At 43.4% G+C, this 22,473-nt stretch overlaps 1 pseudogene across 1 annotated transcript in view; it reads left to right on the top strand.

Moving 5' to 3' along the window:
- LOC149290399 (uncharacterized) overlaps window positions 1–22,473 on the top strand; it is a 55,505-nt pseudogene that overhangs the window by 5,594 nt on the left and 27,438 nt on the right. Inside the window, exons 2-4 of the transcript XR_016277242.1 lie at window positions 9,888–10,008; window positions 13,283–14,098; window positions 17,299–17,322. The product of XR_016277242.1 is annotated as an uncharacterized LOC149290399 (transcript). The remainder of the gene's footprint in view (window positions 1–9,887; window positions 10,009–13,282; window positions 14,099–17,298; window positions 17,323–22,473) is intronic.

The raw sequence follows: 22,473 nt of genomic DNA, 5'->3' as shown, positions 1-22,473 counted from the left end.
TTTAGTCTTTTAAAAGCAAATATTGCAGATTTAAATGCTGCTTTAAAACCTCTTTCCATCTGCCAGCTTTGTGCTGGTTTTGGGGGAAATGAGAAAGTGTTGGGAGGGAGGGACTGCCAACAGAATTAGGAGATGCATTGCAGGCTATGGACAGTTTGCGGCCAAGAAAGGTCCAAAACACATGGCAGCAATAGTCCAGTTTGAGAGCGCTTTAACTGCCCAGGCCCAGTGCTAGGGAATCCTGGGAACTGGTGTTTACTGTGGCACAACAGCTCTCTGACAGAGAAGGCTGAATGTCTCACAAAACTACATTTCCCAGAATTCCCTAGCACTAAAGCGGTCTCAGATTGGATTATTGCTGCAATGTGTTTTGGACCCTTGGCAAGTCACACTCTCTCAGTCTCAGAGGATGGCAATGGCGCCCCCTCTCTGAAGAAACCTGCCAAGGAAACCCCATGATAAGGTTGCCTTAGGGTTGCCATAAGTTGGAAAGGACTTGAAGACACACATGAAGAGCAGAAAAAAGTCTGCACTTATTTCACAAGTTGTACATGGGAATGGGAGGCAGTGTGGTGCAGTGGTTTAAGTGTTGGGTTACAACTCTGGAGGCCAGGGTCCAGTGCCCCACTCCTCCATGAAACCAGCTGGGTCCCTTGGGCAAGAAGTCACACTCTCTCTGCCTCAGGGAAGGCAATGGCAAACCTCCTCTGAACAACTCTTGCCAAGAAAACCCCAGGAGAGGTTCCCCAGAGGTAGACAATGACTTGGAGCCACACCACAAAAAACCACAAAACCTCAAGAAAGAGCCAGCGTGGTTTAGTGGCTGGAGCATTGGATTATGACCCTGGAGACCAAGGTTCGAATGCCCTCTTGGCCACGGAAACCCACTGAGTGACCTTAGGCAAGAAGTCACATTCTCTCAGCCTCAGAGGGAGGCACTTGCAAAACCACTTCTGGACAAATCTTGCCAAGAAAACCCTGTGAAGGGCGTCCCTTAGGGTTGCCATAAGTCAGAAACAACTTGGAGGCACACAATGACAACAAGAGGAGTAACACCACTAACACAAGGCAGCTAGGGAGAAAGAAAGAAAGAAAGAAAGAAAGAAAGAAAGAAAGAAAGAAGACGTGGGAGGTGTAGTCCTAGTTTAGAGGGGATTGGAGGGGCCTTACTGCAGGGCAGGGCCCCTCCTCTTTCTGGCCATGTGGATGCTGGGAGATCGAGTCCCGGAAATACACTTTAAATCTCATTGGAAAGAGAAAAGGCTATTACCAGTGTTGCCAATTTCGCGACTTTCACACGAAAACGGTGACTTTTCAGAGCTTTTGGTGTGATTTCCGTGCCCTCCTCTATTTCAGTGCATTTTCGGCGACTTTCAGCTCCAGCCTGAAAGCTGCCTGCAGCATGCAACCAACCCTTTGGATTGTAACAGTTTCAGCCAATCAGAAAGAGGGCTGAAGAAAAAACACACTCTCTCTCTCTCTCCAACGACTCCCTTTGAGAGCCAGAAGTTCAGAACGGAGCAAAGAGCAAACCAACCAACTCTGGAATCACACTAACAGTTTTTTCAGCCAATCAGAGAGAGAGGAGGACAGTGATTGATTGCCCCCCCCCCCCTCAGGCATTCAGGCTCCGCTCCAGGCAAAGCGGCTGCTGGAGAGAGAGAGAGAGGCAGGCATTGGGCAAGCAACCAACCCAGGCACAAAGTGTTGCTGCCCAGGAGGAGTGAGGGATTTGGCTGGCTTAATCCCAATTGCCTTGAATTTCCAAGTAAGCCATAAGTTTTAAGGCACACAATCACAAAGGCAATAGTTGATAATGGTATCATGGGTTGATGTTGGGACTACTGTGTGTGCCTGAGAGTGACATTTGAATTTCTGAATTCCTGAGCTTGGGCAGAGTGCCCCAAGCCTACCTCTCAGGGTTGTTGTTGTACTGTGAGGAGGACCATTTGGGTCGATGGGAGGAAAATCTAGTAGGGAAAAAGTAGAAGAATGGAGGAGAAAAAGAGGTGGAAAGGTGCTTCTGAGCATGGGCAGAGCACCTGGGTAGAATAATCAGGGATGTGTTTATCTCCATCTTCCCTCCCTTCCATGGGCTGCCCTACTAGTTAGTTGTGTGATGTGAATGTGATGTCCCTGAGACTGTGTGTGTGTGTTAGTGATTAAATATGCCTCTGAGCATGGGCAGAGCACCTGGTAAGTTGGCATCCCTGCTCTGTCTTCCAAGAAGTTTGTTTTGTGGCTCTCTTTTTCGTTCTCTTTTCCATTGCCATCCATACTGCAGAAATAATCCAGTTTGGCACTGCTTCTAACTGCAAGGCTCCCTGCGATGATGGGACTCTGGGCACAACAAACCACCAAGCCCAGAATTTCATGCATGGAGCCCTGGCTGCCGGTAAAAGCAGTGTCTCATGTCACAACAAACTACAATTCCCAGGATTCCCTGGTTGAACAAGGGAATTGCCTGCACACTTCCATATCACAGCCCCAGAGAATGAGTCTACAGGATTCAGTGTTGCCAATTTAAGTCCAGTTCTTAAGCTGCATTTGGATTTGATAATGATAATAATGATAATAATAATAATGGTGATGATGATAGAGAGATCTTGTAGCACCTTTGAGACTCACTGAAAGAAAAGTTGGCAGCATGAGCTTTCCTAGACTTAAGCGTATTTCCTCAGATGCATGGGAATTGTAGTTCATTGTGGCACCAGAGCTCTTTCTCACAAAACTACAATTCCCAGGGTTCTCTAGCACTGAGCCAGGGCAGTTAAACCAGTCTTAAACTGGTTTATTTCTTCTGTGTGTCTTGGACCCAACTCAGGCTGCATCTTCACTCCAGACTCCAGAGACAACCCAGTTTCATACCGTTTTTACTGCCATGGCCCAGTGCTATGAAATCCTGGGAATTGTAGTTTCTTGTCACACCAGAGTTTGCTGAGAGAGAAGGTTAAATGTCTCAGAAAACTAGAATTCCCAGGATTCCCTAGCACTGAGCCATGGCAATTAAAAGGGTGTCAAACTGGATTTATTTCTGCAGTGCGGTTGCATCCGAACACATTTCTATTTGGCACAAAGCTTCCTGAACCCCCTTCATGTCAAAATAAATATCTTAAAAGGACTGAAAGATTCTTTGTTTGGTTCAATGGTGATTTTGAGAGCTGAAATAAGTTACAATTATTTTTATTCAATTATGTTTATGTTTATTTGCAAAACATCCGCCATTTTAACATTATAGGAATTTTCCGGGAATTGTGACTGAATATTCCGTGTGATCTGGGGGGATTCAGCGGGGTTTGGACAAACATTTCCGGGAATTATCTCCGAGGCTTGTTGGCAACACTGGCTATTACTGCCTTTCAGATCCAGTTTGCCCCAAATCCTTTATGAGGCCAGAAACCCCTTTGTTAGGAAGCGAACACTGAATATCTCAGGAAGGCCCTATATCTCCCAAGGCCCCCTCCCTCCAGGACCTCCTTCCTCTCTTCCCTCAGTCTCTCTCTCTCCCGGAAGGCCTCAAACTGCCAACTGCCAAGCGCTCAGGCAGAGGCAGCCATTTTGTATTCTGGCAGCCATTTTGTGCTGCTTGTGACTGTGAGGAATGTTGTTCCAGAACCTTCTCTGAGGCCTCAGTTGAACAGAGGCTTCTCTTTCTCTCCTGAGGCTCCAGAGAGAGAAGGAGGACAGGCTCCTTGGGCCAAAAGGAAGGAAGTGTGTCCCTTTGAGTGTCTTTTGTGAGAGGGTTTTCTTAGCTCTGCTCCTTCTGGTGAACATGGGTTTTAAAAAGGATCAGAAATGGAGATGATAGTTTTAATACAAGCCTTATTCTTCTTCTTCACAAACATTGGGCTTTGGCTTCAAAGAGGAGGCTAGTCCCCCAAACAATGCCAAAAGTGGCTCCTTTGGGAGGTTTTAAAAGTCTCCCCAGTTTCCTTATTAATAGATTTTCAGGAAAGAGGGAAGGAGACAGAGCAGAATAACTCATATTACCAAGAATGAAACAAACAAACATACAAACAAACAACAACAAGAAGAATAAGGATTAGACATAAAAGCAAACTGCATATATTTTAAAAAAGGAAAACCATTTTAACAGGATAAGATTTGACTTGGATGCTTTTACAACTGACTCAGGCTGTATCTGCACTACATAAATAATCCAGTTCAAAACTTCTTTAACTCTCCTGTTTCCATCCTATGGAATCCTGGGATTTGTAGTTTGTTGTGGCATGAGAGCTCTCTGGCAGAGAAGCTAAGTGTCCAAAGGTAAAATTCCAGGATTCCATAACACTGAGCGGTTAAAGCGGTGCCAAAGTGCCTTATTTCTATAGTGTGGATGCAGCCTTCTTGGAAAAGGGGCTGATGCTGGGGAAAAGAGGAGGAATGCAGAAGGAAAGGAGGACGGACGGACGGATGGACTGAGGGCCACCTGCAGCTGGACTGGCCTCCCTGAGCGGTCAAGACCTGAGCTGGGTTGTGGATGATGAGCACTCTAAATATTAATATTAATATCCTTCACTATTGATTGTAATTAAGGAGGGGATCAGATTCCTCCTTTCAATAGCATCAGGAAAATGTTTAGGTGTTCTTAAATTTGGAAATCCTGTTTGGGGTCCCTTTCGACTTTGGGGCCCTTTCATCCTCTGTTTTGTGTTTCCTGAAGGCCTCAAACTGCCAACTGCCAAGCACTGAGGCAGAAGGAGCCATTTTGTGTCCTGGTGGCCTTTTTTGCTTTTGTCAGCCATTTTGTGTTCCAGAGGCCATTTTGTGCTGCTTGTGACTGTGGGGAATAATGTTCCGGAACATTCTCTGAAGCCTCAGTTGAACATGTCAGGAAATGACATGGATGTGGCCACTAGGTGGAGCTGTTGTGCAAGTTATATACAGCTCTAGTGGCAGTTATATGTGTCACCATTCGAACAGTGCATCATCGGAATGTTGATGCAACTGTCAACTGTCCTTCCTAACTGTCACTGAGAGACAGACTGAGACAGTTGGTGTGTGAGAGCAACTGCCTCTCTGTGGATGGTGTTACTGTGGCTGCGTCCCAGGTTCTGTTATTATTGTTTGTTGGTGGAAATAGTGTGTATTAGAGACGGTTGTCCAATACACTGTGTATATATTGTAAATATTGCAAACGAAGATTAAAGTCCTCATGAAGAGTGAAGGCTTGTTCTGTAGTTATTTCTCAAGCCTGGAGCTCATGTCCGTTTGCAGTGGTGAAGGAATATTTCCTTCTTGACCAGAATACCTTTGCAGACATCTCCACAGATTCCTTCTCCCTGGCGTCCTGTCGATATGGTTCAACTCAGCAGGTGGTCGTGGTGGACACAGCGCGTCTTTCCACACGCCCCAACAGAACAGAGGTTCCTCTTTCTCTCTCTGAGGCTCCAGAGCGAGAAGGAGGCCAGGCTCCTTGGGGCCAAAAAGAGGACTGTGTGTCCCTTTGTGCCTCTGACCCTCCATTTTTGGGGAAGGAAGGAAGGAAGGAAGGAAGGAAGGAAGGAAGGAAGGAAGGGAGGAAGGAAGGGGCCTGTGAGGCTCTGAAGAAGGGGAGGCAGGGACTCAGGGCCAGTGGGGAGGCTGGGCTTTGGGGGCTGGGAGAGAGAGGTGGAAAAGAGACCCTCCCTTTGGGCCCTAGCTGGGGAGGGTCCCACCGGTCCTTGCCTCCCCCTTTGGGAAAGGAGACCCCCTCAGCCCCCTGGACTCACTCCTGCCACTCATTCCTAGAATGGCTGGGACTCAGGGGAGTTTCCTAGGCATTGTCACCTTCTGCCCTCCATGGCCATTGGCACTGACCTTTCCCCATTGCCTTCCCTCCCTCAGCCCTTGGACCTCCTCCTCCTTCGCACTCAGAGCAACCCTTCTCTACAGCTGAGGAGACGGCCTCTGACCCAGGGAAGCTCCAGCCATAAAGGACTGCAGGAGAGGCCTTTCTTTGGCTGCAGGAATCAGGGTCTTTGTACTGAAGGTAGGCATTTATTCCTGGACCTGGAAGAGGACCTTTGTTTGAATGTTTCAGTCCAGGATTGTGTGGAAGGGTTGCAGCTGAGAGACTGAGCCCATGCTTTGCAGGCATAAAGCCCCAAATTCAGACTGTGGCAGCATTGTCTTCCCAGAAGGTGGAAGTGAGATTTCCAGACCCCAGACACACAGTGCACCAGTGAGTCCTTTGTGTGGGGACTGTGTGTACGTGTTGTTTACTAGAGCTTTGTGAGGTATTTTTTTCTCTTGGATTATAAAATGAATTTACATAGCTCTTCACTTCCAAAAAATGAGCATAATCCAGGCTGCAATCTTCACTCATAAACCTATACATTTATAGATTTTTGTTGTATAAGTGCAACATATTCAGCAGTCTGCATCTTTTTAAAAAATATACAAGGAAAAGTAAAGAAATTGTGATTTTGACAATAGATCCGTTCAGAAACAATGCACACAAATGTACATGCCTCAGTTTCTGTGTGGTTTTAGCAAGCAGAGGAAGGAGGTACATACTTCATGCTCCTGCTATGACTGACACACACAAACACACAAATCTTGTAATTGTCAATTTGTAAACTGCTTTGATCCTTTAGGAAAGGTGGTATATACATATATTTATTATTATTATTATATTATAAACACAGCAGTTAAGCTCAGAGATTTTTCTCATTTGTAAAAATGAAATGATTATTTTCACCAATGTCTAAATGGGGAAGGGGGTGAAATGAGGGGAGGCCATTGATCAGGCCATTGAAGAAATACACGTCTTATCCAGCCCAGGGGCCAGAGTTTCTCCACCTGGAATATAAATAATAGAATCAAAGAATCATAGAGTTGGAAGAGACCCCAAGGGCCATCCAGTCCAACCCCATTCTGCCATACAGGAACTCTCAATCAAAGCATCCCTGACAGATGGCCACCCAGCCTCTGCTTAAAGACCTCAAAGGAAGGAGAGTCCGCTGCACTTCAAGGAAGGAGTGTGTTCCACTGTCGAACAGACCTTACTGTCAGGAAGTTCCTCCTAATGTTGAGATGGAATTTCTTTCCTGTAGCTTGCATCCATTGTTCTGGGTTCTGTTCTCTGGAGCAGCAGAAAACAAGCTTGCTCCCTCCTCAATATGACATCCCTTCAAAAATTTAAACAGAGCTATCATATCACCTGTTAACTTTCTCTTCTCCAGGCTAAACATCCCCAACTCCCTAAGTCATTCCTCATAAGTCATGGTTTCCAAATCCTGCACCACTTTAGTTAATAATAATAATAATAATAATAATAATAGGTTTTATTTATATACCGCCCAATCACTGGGAATCCGAGCGGTTTACAATAGAGGGGATAACAGACAGTTCCCTGCCCACAGGCTTACAATCTAAAAGACACGACACAAAAGGAGAAGGGAATGGTGAGGGGGGGAGGGAATCACGTCCAGCATTCTTCTCTCCCTCTGAGGCCTGGACCAAGGCAGATGGACCGGAGGGAGGGCTCTTCTTCTTCAGGCTAGTTGCCCTCCTTTGGACACACTCCAGTTTCTCAACATCCTTTTTGAATTGTGGTTCCCAGAACTGGACAAAATGTTCAAGGTGGGACCTGACCAGAGCAGAATAGAGTGGCACTATTACTTCCCTTGATCTAGACCTTATACTTCTATTGATGCAGCCCAAAATCGCTTCTTTGCGAGAATGACATGGGGAACCTTACTGAAATCAAGATATACTATATCCATAGCATTCCCTTCATCTACAAAGGCCTTACTGAAATCAAGATATACTATATCCATAGCATTCCCTTCATCTACCAAGGACTAACTGAAATCAAGATATACTATATCCATAGCATTCCCTTCATCTACCAGGATCATCTACCGAGATTAGATTTGTCAGACATGACATCTTTCTCTGAAACTAATATTGACTCTTTGTGATTATGGCATTGCTTTCTAGATGTTCACAGACTCTCTGTTTAATGATCTGCTTTTTAATCTTTCCATAAAGAAGGTGGTCCTCCTCCTCCTCCTCTTCATCTTCCTCTCCATGAAAGAGAAATCAAATTCTCATCAGTGATGACGACGCAGCATGGAAAAATTAACATTCCTGCCTTTAAAGTCTTTTTTAAAAATAATTTTTATTGAAACTAAAGTACTTACAATGAATTTTATACAATGCATAATTATGCATATATATTTTCTACATTCTATTGTAACTTATCTGAATTTAAAGTTTGGGGAGGCCTGAATCCTGTTGGTTAAACCTAGCGTAGACCGACTCAACCCGTAATTGACTGGTGAGTCAATCTATAGGTAAATCCAAGAGACTGAGTGATTCTACTCTGATCAGGACTAAGTATAGGATTGGATACAGGCTAAGATTTAGTCTTACTTGTGGCTAGAACAGGACATTCCCAAGCCAAAATGGCCAGGCAACAGTGTGGAAAATAGGCACTCTCCACATCGGCAGAGACACACTCAGAATTGTGACTTCTCTGCAGGCAGAAGGCTGCCATGGGAATTGGTTGTTCCCTTCCCATCAGCTCAATCCTCTGGTGTCCCCCCCGATCCTGGTAGGAGGGCTGGATCCCATGGAAGGGGGGCAACCAGAGAAGAGAGAGCTCCTTTCCTGCCCTGTTTGACCGGGCAACTCCCTGGGGGATGGAGGGCAACTGCTTTGGCCAATGGGAGAATGGGAGGCCACTAGGCCAGAAAGCCTGACCCAGCAGAACCCTCTATGCTCCAGTGTTGCTCCGTGTGGAATTGGGCTAGGAAGCAAATGCCCACCTCTGCATTGGCCCAACGGAGACATATGTCATCTGCGTGTGTCACCAGCAGGATGCTGTTCTCTGTGTCTTTGAGTGCTGAAGGGTTTCTTGCTAAGCCAATCCTAACCCTGGGCCCTTTTCTCAGGACCTTCATCTTGGCCTCCTTGTACACGGCTTTGAGGCCTCTCTTTCTGGAAGTGACCCAAGTGCAGGACCACCAGGACCCCTGCCCACCTGATGGCCAACACAGAGGCCAAGCGGAGGGAGTTGGGCTCCAAGAGAAGGAGGCTGCCGAGGTACAAGAAGTCTTTGGTGAGTCACTATTCTATTAGCTTCAACTGTGTCACTGCTGGGCCAATTTATGAAAGGAATGAAATACAATACTGTCCAACTTTGGCAGAGACAGTCCTGGTTAATCCTCTGTCATCCCAATATTTCAAGGGCTTTTAAAATGTCCTGGTTTCTCTCTTCTCCTCCCACTTTCCCAGTTCTTCAGCTCATTTCAATTTTTGCATAATGATTGCCAAGGGGTTTGCAGCCCATCAACTCAAAAGTGGGGTTGGAGAAGAAAGAAGGGGGCAGGGACCTGCCCTTGCTAGGAGTCTGAGGCAAAAACAAACTGTTGTGCCCTTTCCCACTTGTGTGATCTTCTTCATAAACAACTTTGTCTATCTTCACCACTTTTTGCTGTTGCTTGTCCACATATGTCTTGTTTTTTCCATCTGTGCAATGTTGGGGGATATGGGAGAATGTCTCTGGATCTAAATTGGGGGTGGCTCCGAGGCCCTCAAGCCCACAGTGCTCCCCAGAACTGCTTTTTAAAAATGACATTCGCCTCTGAAATTTGGCAACAAATGGCTAAATGCACTATAATCTTTGGAGGCTAAAGGTACTATACGTGTTGAGATAGTCAGTATTCTAATCTATCATTAATATCCCAGCCATGACCTAAATTATATTGTATATTACATTGAAAGAATTCAAGACAAACTGGACCTCAAAGGCAGTAGCTTTTTTCTTGCTAACAGCAATTAAAGTTTATTTCCTGGACTAAATTCTGAGGAGATCAAATAATTTTTGGGATGCATCATGTGCTTCTCCCTCCCCTTTTATTAGTCATTCTCTGGATGAGGGCTATTTTCTGTTGCAGGTGACCTTTGCGGATGTGGCAGTATATTTCACTGAGGAGGAATGGAAACTGCTGACGAAGAAGCAGCGGCTTATGTACAAGGATGTGATGATGGAGAATTATGAGAATGTGGCCTCTGTGGGTAAGGAAGCTGAATTCATTGCCCTTACTATGAAGACTGAGGGCCCTTTCATTCTACATTATCATGGCACTATGATTCCACTTTAGAATTATAGAATCAAAGACTTTAAAGAGATAACAAGGACCATCTAGTTCAACCCCTTGCCATGCAGGAAACACATTGAAAGCATCACCAGCAAATGGCCACCTAGCCTTTGTTTAAAGACCTTCAAAGACCTTTAAAGACCTTCAAAGAAGGAGCGCTTTAGAAGATAATAATAATAATAACAACAACAATAATGAGGTGCCACCATGCTCTGAGGGAGTATATTCCACTGTTGAATAGCTCTTACTGTCAGGAAGTTCCTCCTAATGTTTAGGTAGAACTTCTTTTCCTGTGGCATGTGTCCAATGTTCCGTGTCCTTTGCTCTAGAGCAGCAGAAAGGAAGCTTGCTCCATCCTCAGTATCTCTTCAAATATTTGAAGAGGGCTATCCACTCTTCACCTTCTCTTCTCCAGGCTAAACATTCCCAGATCCCTAAACTACTCGTCATAGGACTTGATGGTTTCCAAACCCTTCACCATTTTTATTGCTCTCCTTTGGATAAACTCCAGCTTCTCAACATCCTTTTTGAATTGTGGTGACCAGAAATGGACACAGTATTCCAAGTGAGGGTCTGACCAAAGTAGAACAGAATTGCACTATTACTTCTCTTAATCTATAACACAGAATCAAAGAGTTGAAAGAAACTAGAAAGGCCATCCAGTCCAACCCCCTGCCATAACACTATACCCGTATTTATGTAGCCTAGAATCACATTGGCCTATTTAGCTGCTGCATCAAACTGTTGACCCAGGTTCAAGTTGTGGTCTACCAGGACTCCTAGATCCCTTTCACACATAGTTTGTCGTAGCAGCTTTCTGTGAAATCTTGGAATTTGAAGTTTAGTGAGTCATTGCTCTCCCCTTAATAAAGATTCTAAATATCCTATCCGAAACTGTCAATTATAGGATTTTGTGGGAGGGAACAATGGAGATAAATGCTTTTTGACTCCAAATGCTCCTCAGCCCATCCCTGACCAAGATTCCTGGCTTTTTTGGCCCCTCTTCAAGCCTTTTGAGACTCTGGAGAGACTTCTTGGGTAAAATCCCTTTGTTGGCCCTGCAATGGCTTAAAGAACAATGGCAATGTTCTCTAATGTTTCTTTTCCTACCGGAGCTTGCTTAGTTCCATGGCTGATTCCAGAGGCCCTTTGTTACCCAGAATGCTGGAGTCTGGGGAGGACACCCGCAAGTGCTATGCTTTTAGGGGAATTAGGTACTTAGCTGAAAGGAGATATAAAGTTTGTTTGGGGCAAGAGCGACCTTGGGATTCAGCTTAACTATACCAGGATTGGAAGCACACAAAACTCCAAAGGCATTTGAAATAGGTTTTTTATTTTTTATTGAGGGGAGAAGCATAATACACACACACAGACACACAGACACACACACACACACACACACACACACACACGTAAGTGTTCACATACATGCACAAGAACTAGATAACAGGTGGGAGTGGTCATGTGAAGACACACCCAACTAAAGGTGGTGGCAGGTTTGGGTGTGCAACGCCGGTACCCTGGTGAGATCAAACTCTTTACCCAAAAAAGACTCTGAAGCTGAATGTAAAGTTCAAAAGGGGGGAAATTTAATTTAAAGGACAAAATAAAGAGTTTTCTCCTCCCCAGCTCTAAATAAAAGATACTTTACAGTTCAGCAATCTTCCGGATGTCATCTTTCTGGGTCTGATGTTGGTTTGCTCTCCTCACTCAATGGAGCTGGTGCAGGGTCTTTCAGCTCCTGAATTCCTCTATTCACTTGCTGATGGTAACTAATTCGGCTGAGACCTGGTAACTGAAATGGCTAACTTGGTAACTAAAATGGCTAAGTTGGTAACTAAATTGGCTAAAGTGTAAGAAATGCCCTTTCCAGCTGTGGGCCTGTTTGCCACCAAAAAGACCGCTCCAAACCAAAAACCTCCAGCTACAGCAGAGCATGCTGGGAAAGGGCAAACCAAACCTGGAAATAATGCAGGGGAATCCTACAGCTCCTCCCACAAACTAATACAATGACTTTTCTACACTAAAATAATCTAAGGCCTGAACCAATGTGAAAGAAAATGCAGGGGAAAGTTTCAATCAGTCCTGGCAGGACATCACAGGTCAAGAGATGTAAGACTTTCATAATGGTAATACTTTACCTAGGTGGATCTTGATTCCAATTGCTGAGGGTTCGAAATGGGAAGAGAAGTCAGGAGCTCATACAACAAGTGGGGTTGGCGACTGCATTGAGGTGCTTAGCCATGTAAACTGACTGTCTGTCTGTCTGTAATCGGACTGAAGTCAAACAACAGCCAGTCAGGGTAGATATTTATGCTGTAATTGTTGCTTGGGAGCAGAAACCGAGTGTCCAAAAGGGTTTAAATCGCTTTAGAATGTGTCCTGGGGGGAAGAATGGTCTGGAACCAAATTGAATGCAATGAGTGCTTGGAGCAAATAAATCAGACAAAAAGGATTAGCACACTGGCTCTCAGTCCTTCTTGGCTCTGAATTCCTATCATGTTCACAAGCCAATATACAGCACAATCTCAGGGTGACGCTCCGAGATGCAGCTCAACAATAACACAGCAGAGTACAGAAGCAAATATCCAGATATAGATATTGGCAATACACTGACCTCTTTTTACACTCAAAATCTATCTGAGTTACAAAATAATACAAATATTTGCAAGCTCTCCTCTCCGAGTTCCTTCACCTTCACCATCTCTTGTACACATAACTCTAATCCAGTCCACACCAAGCTGCATGTGACCTGTATACTGTATTGGTTGGGAGTCATATCCTGGTGCCAAACAGTAGGAAGTGACCTCTGCAGTTAGTTTGCATCATGCCTTGGGCTCTGACTCAGGACTCTATGGCAGTCTCACAGGATATGATGCCATCTGTCAATCAAAGTATTTTTGCACATGTTTCATGGAATATTTTTTCAACAGTCCTTTGACTATCTGCTTCCATGGATTCCCTCAAGGCAGTCCCCATCCAGTCTCTTCTTTGCTAGCTCCTATGAGTAAGGATAGAATCATTCCATGGATTTAGGAGCATAAGCAGCAGGGTCATGCTTGGGTTCCTCACAGCAAATTTGTTAATTTAGCCTCAAATAAGGAGGGGTTAATGAGGGCTAAATCATGGGGTAACACCCTCCTCTCTTAACTCTGATTTTCAATCTTATTTGTCATTGTCCTTCTTTACAGAAGAACATTTGAGTCATCAGAGAGTCTACACAGCAAAGACGTCACATAAATGCCACCATTGTGGGAAACGTTTTGCTTACAAGTCAATCCTTGTCATACATCAGAGAATCCACACAGGAGCAAAGCCATACAAATGCCAACATTGTGGGAAATGTTTTTCTCAGAAGGCACACCTAGTGATACATCAAATAGTCCACACTGGAGTGAAGCCATACAAATGCCAGCATTGTGAGAAATGTTTTTCGTCGAAATCATACCTAGAGATACATCAGAGAGTCCACACTGGAGAGAATCCATACAAATGCCAGCATTGTGAGAAATGTTTTTCGTCGAAATCATACCTAGAGATACATCAGAGAGTCCACACTGGAGTGAAGCCATACAAATGCCAGCATTGTGGGAAATGTTTTTCGTCGAAATCTTACCTAGTGATACATCAGAGAGTCCACACTGGAGTGAAGCCATACAAATGCCAGCATTGTGGGAAACGTTTTTCATCGAAATCATACCTAGTGATACATCAGAGAGTCCACACTGGAGCGAAGCCATACAAATGCCAGCATTGTGGGAAATGTTTTTCTCAGAAGGCACACCTAGAGATACATCAGAGAGTCCACACTGGAGCGAAGCCATACAAATGCCAGCATTGTGGGAAATGTTTTTCTCAGAAGGCACACTTAGAGATACATCAGAGAGTCCACACTGGAGCGAAGCCATACAAGTGCCAGCATTGTGGGAAATGTTTTTCTCAGAAGTCAGACCTAGTAAAACATCAGAGAGTCCACACAGGAGAGAAGCCATACAAGTGCCAGCATTGTGGGAAATGTTTTTCTCAGAAGTCAATCCTAATGACACATCAGAGAGTCCACACAGGAGAGAAGCCACACAAATGCCAGCATTGTGGGAAATGTTTTTCTTGGAAGTCAAACCTAGTGAAACATCAGAGAGTCCACACAGGAGAGAAGCCATACAAATGCCACCATTGTGGGAAAGGTTTTTCTCAGAAGTCAAGCCTAGTGAGACATAAGAGAGTCCACAGAAGAGAGAAGCCACAGAAATCCTAACATTATATTTGTCAATAACGAATACAAAAAATATATTTTCAATCCAGCAGTGCAAAGAAAAGGCCCTTGTCATCTTATTTGTAAAATTTGTCTGTCAATATGTCTCTATGTTTTCAAGTTGGATTTTGTTAAGTTTAGGTTTTAATTGCTAATAGTATAGATAATTGCTTTGGGTTGTCAATTGGTCTGGGGATTGTGGGTTGTGGTATAGGTTAGCTAGATGGGAGGTTGGGATTTGTTGCAGCTGGTTAGAATAGTTATGGGAATTATAGCTTTTGTAATGTGTGGGATTTTGGCTTAAGAAAGTTGGAGGCCGGCATTAAGAGAAAGGGCTAGTTTCTGGGAATGGCAAAAGGGGGCCTTGTTACCTGTGGGGCAGAGACTGTGGAAATTGAAGGTGGGGGTTAAGTTTGGAAGAGGGTCATGTTTTAGGTTTTAGGGGTTTTAATGTATTGTTTGGATTGGAGTGGTCAGTTCTGGCTTAAACACTGAATTTCTATGTGTTCTCAATAAAGTTCTTTACTGTTTCAACACACTGGACTTTGATGCACAGAATTTCTGAATTTGCCCAAAACTGACCCTTTCCTCTCTCCTCAGTTCTCATCTCCATTCCCAGCCATAAGAACATCACAGACACACAGACACAAACATACAGGATACACAGAGAGAGCTATATTTCCAAAGCAGAGCCTTCCTTTCCTGCCTTTTCCTCCTGAGTCCAGCTCTGCACCTTGGCCTCCATTGCGGTCTCCTCAAAGGAAGAAAGGAGGGAAGGAAGGGGAGGCCACTGAACCCCGGCGCATACCTTCCTTTCCCACAAAGGCCACCAGTGGAATAAGCAACAGCATCTAGGCCCTGGCAATCCCTGTGCATGCTGAGGAGGGGCCTTTGGGACTATATGCGCCTGCACAGTCACAGCCCCAGAAGCCATTGCTGCCCTCACAGTCTGTTCTGAGGGAGGGAGGGAAGTGGGGAGAGCCCTTGTTCATTCAGAGGAATGGCTGGAGAGGCCCCTCTTCCCCCCCAAAGAAAGGCAGGGGTCCTGCAAGGCCTCCTCTCCCTCTTTCCTTCCCTGCCCCCTCCTTGGGGATTCCTTGGGTCCCGGGTACTTGGGGGTTATTATGAGAAATGAAGGCCAGTGGGACCCTTGGAGAGAGGCATGGCCATGGAGAGGAGGGGGATCCAAAGGTAAAAAGGTCTTTGAGTGGCCCCCTCCCTCGTGGAAAGTGGGGCTGAGGAGAGACCCTCTCTTCTGATTCCTCATTTGGGGAAGAATTTTGTGCCAAATAGAAAGCATCACACAGGATAGGATTCAATGGCATTTTTCTTGGGGGGGGGGGTTCTCTGGAGTCCTGGGGGAGGAGGCTCTGGGGGGAGAGAAGAGCCAAAATCCTCTTGGCCAAAGCCAAGAGGAGGGAGACGGAGGGACCTCAAAACTCTGGCAATCCCCTGTCAACCTGGGAAATAGGCTTAGAGACCCTCAGGATCCAGATTGGGCATCCTCCCTCACATACTTATCTTTTCCTTCACAACAACCCTGCAGAGGAGGACCAACAGAGAGACCCACAGCCCCAGAAACACAACACACACACACACACACAGTTCTGGGAGCATACTGAAAGGGCTTTTGACCCCCTTAAAGAGTTGTTGTTATTATTATTATTATTATTATTCTACCTTTTCTCAAAGGAATCAAAGAGGATTACAGTAATAAAATAATATACAATTTAAGAAATACAATTAAAATTCCAAACCCCCAACCCTTCTCCCAATTATAAAAACATTAATCAACCCTTAAAAATCCTATTAAACAGCAAGAAAATTAAAAACTTTCATAACACAATACAGTAAAAAAGTTTTTTGGGGCAAGAAATGGGTCGTTTTCTGAAGGAGAGGTGGGAGGGCAGGAACGATATACATCAATAGCAATTTCCATAACAGTAACGATGGCAAGGGTAAGGGTCAGGGGGAAGGGGAGGCAAGTCAATAGATCTCCTCTAGTCTGGAAAGAGGTCCGTCTTAATAGCCTTCCTAAAGGCTTCCAAGGTGTTAATAGGACGGATCTCATCCGGAGGTCGTTCCAGAGTGAACCAACACCTTGTATCTTGTCCAGAAACTAATGGGCAGCCAGTGGAGGGATTTAAGAACCGGTGTAATGTGGGCAGTTCTAGAAGTGTCCGTAACCAACCTGGCTGCCATATTCTGTTCCAATTGAAGTCTCTGAACTTGGCACAAGGGTAGCCCCATGTAGAGTGCGTTACAGAAGTCCAGCCGAGAGGTGACTAGCGCATGTACTACTGTTTCAAGGTCTCCCAGCTCTCCGCCCCATGTCTCTGAATGATCTCACCCAGCAGCTTCATGTAAATGTTGAATAGCATTGGGGACAGAATCACGCTTTGAGGGATGTCCGACTTGAGCTCCCTCTTGGATGAAGAACTGTCCCAAAGTGACAGGAATCTGCCTGAGAGGTAGGACCTGAACCACTGGAAAACAGTGCCCCAATTCCCAACTCTCCCATATGTTCCAGAAGGATACTGTGGTCAATGGTATTGAAGGCCGCTGAGAGGCCTTCAGTAGCACCAGCAGGGTCACACTTCCCCTTTTCAAAGAGCTGTCGATGCTCAAACGGAGGTCATCGACTAAGGTGACCATGGCCGTCTCAACTCTGTAACCTGTCCTAAATCCAGTTTGAAATGGATGTAGAAAAATCAGTTTCTTCCAAGACTGCTTGGAGTTGAATAGCGACTGCCCTCTCCATTACCTTGCCTAAGAATGGTAAGAGCTAAACTGGCCTGTAATTGTTTCTGTCCAGAGGGTCAAGGGGAAGGCTTTTTTTGTAGAAGTGGTTTAACCACCGTCTCTTTGAGGCAAGATGGAAGACAGCCTTCCCTGAAAGATGCATTAGTTATATTTTTAGCAGCATCTTGATGTTATCTTCCCCTGGATGCCCAGCCAAGACGGGCAAGGATCGAGAGAGCAAGTCCTATTTTTCATACTCCCAAGGCGCTTGTCCACATCCTCTGTAGTAACTGACTCAAATTCATCCAGAATAACAGTATAGGTGGAGGCTCTGGATACTTCTCCTGTCACTTCTGTCGTAAGACCAGTATCCAAATCGGCTCTTATCTGAGAGATTTTGTCTGCCAACTAGTTATTCAGTGCATCACAGCAGGCTTTTGTAGGTTCTAATAAAGAGTTCAGGGTTCTGGAAGCTATATATTAAATGGGACAGTATTGAAAAATATGTAGTTTGGCAAATGGGTGATATAACCCAAGAAAAAGGTTTAGTTCACAGAGACTGGAAGAATCTTAAAGTAAAAGTTGAAAGAATAGATGTGTATATGCAGAACATGTTCACGTCTATAAACTTCGCTGTCAAACATAATGGTGGCGACCAGATGACAGACAAGCGTTGGTGGGACCCCAAAAGCCATCAACCAACTGGAAAAGGAGATTCAACAGAGGGAAAAAGACCAAAGATTGTGATGAACTTCTAGAGAACGGGATGATTTTGATAAGGGACACTTTACGATCTACAGAGGAAGATGTAAAGATTGCTCAGCGCACTCAAGGAATGTGGTCCAGTGAAACAGGAGGAAGCAAAGACTTTTTACTAGATGAGGTGTTAAGTCCACAGCCGGTAAAAAGAAACACGTGGTCAGTTACAAGGACTGATCCAGAGAAGACTCCTAAAAAGGACAAGGATATAATTGAGTTGATAGACTAGAATGTTAAGGAAAAAGCAACATGGGACATACAGTGATTGAAATAAAACATGTATGTGAGAGTCAGGGTGACTCAGCAGAAGCAAGTAGCAACCACACAGGTGTAAAAGATAATGGAATTAACAAGTCCTAAATGCCAAGGACAGAAATGCAAAGTGGATAATTGAACACACCTGAGAATTGTTAAGTGGTCAAGGCTGAGATGATGAAATCATCAATTCTGGGTAGAAACAAGAGAGCCAATGAGAGTGGATGTACACGCCCACTGGGTGGAAACTGACAAGAGTGGGTGGTATGATCCAAGGACTATATTAATGACTATGAATCCCAATGTATTTTGTCGGTAGTAGTTGGGTAGTATTGGAGTAGTGAGGAGTATTGTTGTGTTGGATAGTTTGGAGCTGTATATAGTAGAATAAAGTAGATCTTTTATATAAGACTACTGAGTTGTCTGGTGTCTTGAGTGAAGATACAAGAGCCAGCTGGATCCTGAAGAAGTGGGAAGACTTCTGTGGAAGCAAGAGTAAGAAGGCTTGGAGAGTTTGTCAGGGTCTTCAGCCTATTCTCTGTAACTCTGCTGCTTTTGAAGCAAAGCTTTATCCACTAGCCAAAACTGGTCAGCGTCGGTGCGCAACAAGGTGGTGAGTTTGAGCCAGAGGTGAAGAGCAACAACTCCCATCATCCCTGACATAGAAAACAAATATATTGTAGTTTGCCATTAGTATAATGGAAGGTGAAATATTTTCAAAACCATACTGGGAACAGGGCAAAGTGGTTGGAGATGATGCTCCATCAATAAGAAAAAAGGGTTAAAAGATTAAGTATGTTTGATAAAAACATTTAAATGGAACATATAAAGATCTAAAGTTGGGAAAAAAGGTTATTTAAGTGTTATTAAAATATTAAAACTCAACAAGTGATAAAGGATATGGTTATAATATGTTAAACATATAAGAAAATGATGGTAAGTTGTTATAACAGGTAGAACTGATATTAGACATATGTTTAAAAGGGGAACATACAGGAAAATACCAAAGATATTTAAGTTGGTAATGGCTATTGATAAAACAAGTATATGAAATATATCACATGTCTAACCTGATGTGTGTATAATGTTATATATAATGGGTAAGTATAATTGATAACTGGGAGTTCCTTGGACCATAGAACCGTTTGGTTCTGTGTCTCAATGAACCTATTAAAGGGGGGAGGCGTGTGACGGACTGACTTCCAAACCAGCCAATCAGAAGCCAGAGACTCTAAGCCAATCAGGTGCTGGCTGAGGAGTTTGAAGATTCCGCTTGGCAGTTGGGTGGCGTCAGTTAGGGTTTGCAATCCTGAGGGATGAAGCGGGAGTTCAGTGGGAGATAGTGATAGAGAGGATGGGAACAGTAGAGTCCAAGAGAGGACTGGGTTCCCATAGTTCCTGAGGGATGGTTACTTAAGGAACTGCTTTGTCCAGAGAGGGACAGGATTAGTTCTGGAGAGTCTAGAAGAGAGACTCAGGGGAACCAGACTCAGGAAGAGGGCTTTGGCTTACATCATTTCTTGAGTGATACTATAGCCTGCGTGGCGGAGTTGTTATTATTATTATTATTATTATTATTATTGAGTTAAAACCAGACCTATATATATGTAAGAAAAGAAGACGTAGTAACAACTTCATGTCAAAGATACCTTTGCCTATTCTGTTTTAAAAATAAACTTATATCCTTGTTTAATCAGCCGCTTGGTCTGTGTTTTAAAATTCATCCACACGACTGTCCTTCAAACACCCAAAGAAGTGTCAGGTCAAAATAGAAGAGAGGATTGTGAATCGTTACATCATCTATTAGAGATTTAAATCTGATTCTAGGTCTTTTTCCTTCCCAGATGGATTTTTGCAGGTCCTTCTGCTGTTCTAAAAATGGTTTGTCATTAAGAAGGATAGGTATAGTCTGAAATGAAAATAGTAATTTAGGCGGTACGTTTGTTTTAACTGCCCTGATTCTTCCCAAGAGGGATAGGTTGAGTTCAGTCCATCTATTGGGATCTTGGTTGATATCACCCCGTATTTTCTTGTGGTTGTCTTTAAAGAGCTCTCGGTTTTTAGAGGTGAACTCAACACCTAGATATCTGACCCTTTTTCCTACTTTAAAACCAGTCTCCTCTTGTAGATTTTCCTGATCGTTCTTTTGTTAAATTCATTGGTAAAATGTTTGTCTTATCCATTTTAATCTGGAAACCTGAATGCTGTCCCTATTCCTTTAATTTATAAAGCAGGGGATTAACACTTTCTATTGGGTCGGATAAGTATATCACCACGTCGTTTGCGTATAGTTTAAGTTTGTACTCTTCCTGCTTCATTTCCAGGCCTCTGGTCTTCTTATCTTCTTTAATGCTAGCACTCAGAGTCTCTAAAGTGGCCATAAATAACAAAGGTGAGAGGGGTATCTCTCATTACAGGTAACGCCTTTGCTTTCCCCCCATTAATCATAAGTCTCGCTGTTTGTTTTCTATAGATTGCATCTATCCAGCTGATAAAGTTATCTCCTAGAACCATTTTTCTTAAGGTTTCCAGCATGAAGGTCCAATTAACTTCATCGAACGCCTTTTTGGCCTCAAGAAAAATCATAGCTGCTTTTTAATCTGTTTTCTTCTCATAGAAGTCTATAATATCTAGTAAATTCCTCGTGTTGTTTCTAAGGTGCCTTTTTGGGAGGAAGCCTGTTTGGTCTTCGTTTATGATATTTTGTTGGGCTTTTTAAAATCTTTCTGCTAAAACCATTGCAAAGATTTTATAATCGTTGTTAAAGCGAGAAATGGGTCTGAAATGTTTCACCTCCAGCAGCTCCTTACTTTCTTTAGGAATCAGTACAATGTCATCTATCTTCCAAGAGTCAGACGTTCTTATTTGTGAAAGTCTATCCATGATTTCTACTAGAGGTTTAATTAGCTCTTTCTGTAAGCTCTTGTAATATATTGCGCTTAGGCCATCCGGCCCTGGCGCTTTGGGTGCCTTGGTTTTACTGATTGATTCTAGCACCTCAGGAGCCGTTATTGGTTTATTAAGTTCAATTGTCTGTTCTTCATCAATCTTTACTACGTCTTTTCTGTCCAAAGATTCTTGTATCCTCTCATGGGAAATATATTCTTCTTTGTATAGATTTGTGAAATATTTATATAAACATTCTTTCATATGTTTTTGGTTAGAATGAATCTTGTTCCCTTCTTTAACACTTGAAAAGATCCGTTTCTCCTTTTCCTTTTTTCAGTTTCCATGCTAACCATTTGCAAGGTTTATTAGCATTCAAGAAGTGTTTCTGTTTGATGTATATTAACGTTTTATCCTGGTCTTCTATTAGTCATGTGGATATTTCCTTTTGAATCTTCTTAATCTGTTGTTGAATCATTTTGTTTTGGGGGTTTTCTTGAAGTAATTGTTCCTTATCCTTTAACTTTTCCTATAGTTCTTTCCAATTCTTTTCTCTATTTGTTTTCCTTTCGTAAGATGGTTTCAAAGAGAAACCCCTCATTACCGCTTTCTTTGTGTCCCAGACGATCTCTGGGCTGACTTCTCCATTCAGATTTTATTCAAAGAAGGATTTAAGTGGGTTTGTTTTTGCTTTATCTAGACTTTTTCCATCTTTTAACAAAGTCTCATCTAGTCTCCATATCAGTTCCTTAGGTTTATTCTTCAAAGACAATAAAATAGGATTGTGACCCAATAGGATTTTTGGTAGGGTTTCTCCTACTTCCACCATTGTGCTAATAGTTGGGGAAGTCAAGAACATATCTATTCTCAACCAGGATTGATGAGTGTTTGAAAAGAACGTAAATCCTTAGACAGACCATACTTGATTCTCCAGTATCTTCTAATGCAAAGGCTTCTTTTAATTCAAAGAAAGATTTCAGTAATTTCCCTTGCTTTAAGTATATTTAGTTGTCTGCCTTTCTATCTATCTGGGGGTCTATCACCCCTTTCCAATCTCCCATCATTAAGGTCCTATCGCACATATGGTCTGGCATTTGTTTTTTTCAATTTTCCAAAGAACAGGCCTTTATTTCCTAAGGGTACATAAACTCCCACCATTAGGATCTTTTGGTCTTGTAAAGTAACTTCTACACCAACCAAGTATCCATTGGGGTCTGAGAATACCTCTTTCGATTCTCATTTATCCTTTACATAAATCACTACACCTTTTCCCCTCTTTTTTGAGGCTGCTATGTATTCTTTCCCCAATTTGGCGTTTTTTAACAATCTTATATCCTCTTTCTTTATATGGGTTTCCTGAAGGCAAATGACATCAAGTCTCTGTTTCCCTTAATAATGGAAAAGTTTACCTCATTTTTGGGGTCTGTTAATTCCTTTAACATTCGATGACAGGATGTCTGCCTTTTCCCGTTTCATCCTCATATTCTC

Source organism: Sceloporus occidentalis, unplaced genomic scaffold (assembly GCF_023333645.1).
Source record: "Sceloporus occidentalis isolate IW3139 unplaced genomic scaffold, rSceOcc1.0.p SCAF_39, whole genome shotgun sequence".
NCBI classification, from domain to species: Eukaryota; Metazoa; Chordata; class Lepidosauria; order Squamata; family Phrynosomatidae; genus Sceloporus; species Sceloporus occidentalis.
The sequence above is the reverse complement of the archived record's forward strand: the minus strand, read 5'-3'. Positions and strand labels throughout refer to the sequence as shown.